The following is a 2982-nucleotide window of genomic DNA, read 5'->3' on the forward strand; positions in this document are numbered from 1 at the left end:
CTCCCTGTAGATGGTTTCAGCCCCACAGCTCAAATGAAAATTAGGCAACTTGCCATCTTAATTGTCCAAGTGAAATTTCAGTAGGGGTGATGATTTTGTGGTGCTTTAAGGTCTAACAAACATTCACCCTTGATAAAAGATCAATGACAACTGAATTCTTTTGTACTTTCTTTGGCTTCTCTGTTATCTAACAATTTAAAACTAAGGGCATGCCACTGTGACTTACACCACTCCAATGGATGTTGCAATTTTTTACCAAGGAACTGCATGCTTTCAGTTCTCAAGTTTCTCAGGCATGGAATAGTGTGATCTAAGGATAATGCACCAGCTTGCTCAGGCTTCTAACAATGCCACTTAACACCCTGACCTAAACCAATAATTTCTCAAGTAGAAGTTTGGTAAATGAAAATAAATCACACCCTAGGGCCTGAACAGAGCCAGTATTACTTCCCAAAGAATATAATCTCCTCTTAAGCATTAGAGAAAACCGTATTTTAAATCCTATGTTGGGTTTCCAATTAGTACTTTTATAAAAATATGAACACTCTTGTGGAGTACATTTCTCAACAAGAGCACCAAACTTTTATAAACTGTTTAGCTACTATGTGATAGAGAATAGAAGCAGATACGCACCAGTCTTATTCTGAATAATAAATTACCAAATAAGCTACGAGCCTGAAAAATTAGGAGTCCAGAACCCCCAGCTCTTCTTTACTGACTGGCCAGTGTCATCTACATGCTGTCATTCTGCGAGAGCAGGATTGAGCAGAAGTCAACAACCTTGACTTTATGACCATCTGCTTGAAAGTCAGTGTATTAGAAACTTTCACCCTTTCTCAGTTGCTTTCCAAGTAGAAAAGATTCAAATGTGTCTGAAAAAAGGAATTATGGTCCAAGTATTAAGTATAGACACACCTTTTTTGGGTTCCCAAAGGAGGAAAATTATTCTGGAATTTCCTCAAAGGTAAGATTTACTTGTGAAATATTGAGATCTTCTCTTATATAAATTGAAATGAAAGAAATAGACCAAATGAAGGACATCAGAGTTTGAAAAATCATAGGCTCCTTCTTTTTCCTTTGGAAAATACCTTTCAGTTTTAATTTTCTTATTTTTGCTTTAGTATTATTATCCTCATGAATACTAATGAACAATATATTCATTTACTAGCAATTAACAAATATTTTCTCAGAACAGTGAACATGCCAGACCCTGGTGTAGATGCTATTGTAGCTGTATAGAAACTGATGGTAATAATAATGATGAATAGCTAATAATAATAATAATAATAATAATAATGTGGTCTCACAAAAGTACATTTGTCAACAACTCCACTAACCAAAATCTGCTAGAATTTGTTTCATCATTATTATTATTTAAAAATAAAGTGGAATTTGGCCAGGAAGTGAAGGCTATCAGGAATTCAGAGACCCAAAGTAATTAGAGCTTCTCACTTTTCCTATCATAACTGTCTTGAGGTTGCTCATAATCAATCCAGTGTTATATGCCTCAACCACAGTGAAATAACTCCTAGGTGTCCCAAATATAGATTGAGAAGAGCTCGAAGCATCTGAAGAACATTGATCCACATCAATATTTGGTGGTCAGTAACTAGACTGCTGCCCTATAGAAAATTCTTCATCCACAGGTCTTTAATCAACAGTGTTAACGTAGGGTGGTCTATATGAGCCTGGATTAAACAGAAAGTTTGGTTAGTAAGAAGCAACCTGTAGAGGAAAGCTTGCTTGAGGTATTGCTACTGCATATGGGATCTTGTAGCTGTCACACAAATGCTGGCCTGACCATAACTTCCACCCTCTGTTATGGAAGACAGACACTGCTGATATGGGTGAAGAAGTGGAAGAAACGGCAGGTAAAAATACATATGGATAAATTATGTACATACCTACCACACCTTCTATGCTAGAAGAATTTTAAGAGATGTTTAGACTCAACGTTTACTGAACTCCAATTAGCAAGACATCATGCTATCATGAACACCCAACTAGCCAAGACAAACACATTGTCAAGGTCACACCCTAGATCATTTCCGTGATCTGAGCATCTTCTCTCAATTATTTGTTTATTCATGATGAATACTACTCAACGCTTTCTCAGTGAATAATATTAAATAGTTTTCAGTTTGAAAGGCTGTATTTTGAAAACCCTACCAATCTAGTTTAAAGTTTCTCACATCTTCGTATTTAGAAACATTAAATGAAGAAGTTTTACTTGTTTTGCTAATTAAAGCTAAACTTCACGTTGACCTTCCATCAGCCCCTTGTTCAGCAAACTCCCTTTCTGCAAAGATCTAATTAAAGCATTACCAAGGAAAACATCTGGCTCTACTGATTTAACGTGTTACTTGACATGCCATTTTAATATCATTTTTCACCATGGCATTAAGAACAGGAACAAAAATGTGAATCAGTTTCCCTGTCTTTTTCTGCATATCATAATGTCTCTCAAGGACACACATTTAGTATTTTCAAATAGCACAGTAAAAGTCATTGAAAACTATATGCTAAAAGTGCCTTACCCTCTCAAGTTCCCAAAGATTTGTCTCCAAAAGATCAGGTTGAAGTGCTCACAGCGGAATCTCAGCAAAGTCACTCTTGTGTTGCTAGTCTGAACACTTCTCTGATGGTACAGGAATTTAAACTCTGCCACAGCTCCTCAGAGCCAATCAGCCTCGGGCTGGGGGTGACTGACATCACAGGTGTCGCTGGGACCCAGGACACCCACGCTTCCTCCAGCTGGCACAGCCAGGTTTTCCCTAAAAAGCTCTTGTGGTTCCCAAATGACTAGACTAGTTTCCATTAAATTGAAGATCTTCCGAAAGCTTTATTTTGATTTCTAAATATATGTCATTCACATCTATGCAGGATTATGAACATTATAAACAATGACAATGCCTTCCACCCACAGACATATCCCAGCAGCCCCAAGGATGGGAAAAAGAGGTCAGAGATGGGCAGAAAGTT

At 37.2% G+C, this 2982-nt stretch overlaps 1 protein-coding gene across 1 annotated transcript in view; it reads right to left on the reverse strand.

The window, feature by feature from the left end:
- Dmp1 (dentin matrix acidic phosphoprotein 1) overlaps positions 1–2640 on the reverse strand; it is a 12195-nt gene extending 9555 nt beyond the window's left edge. The window contains exon 1 of the mRNA XM_005401334.2: positions 2538–2640. The gene's annotated coding sequence lies outside the window, so the exon portion shown is untranslated. The remainder of the gene's footprint in view (positions 1–2537) is intronic.
- Positions 2641–2982: the final 342 nt, after the last annotated feature.

The sequence above is a fragment of the Chinchilla lanigera genome, unplaced genomic scaffold, assembly GCF_000276665.1.
Source record: "Chinchilla lanigera isolate Chin_1 unplaced genomic scaffold, ChiLan1.0 scaffold00073, whole genome shotgun sequence".
Lineage (NCBI taxonomy): Eukaryota > Metazoa > Chordata > Mammalia > Rodentia > Chinchillidae > Chinchilla > Chinchilla lanigera.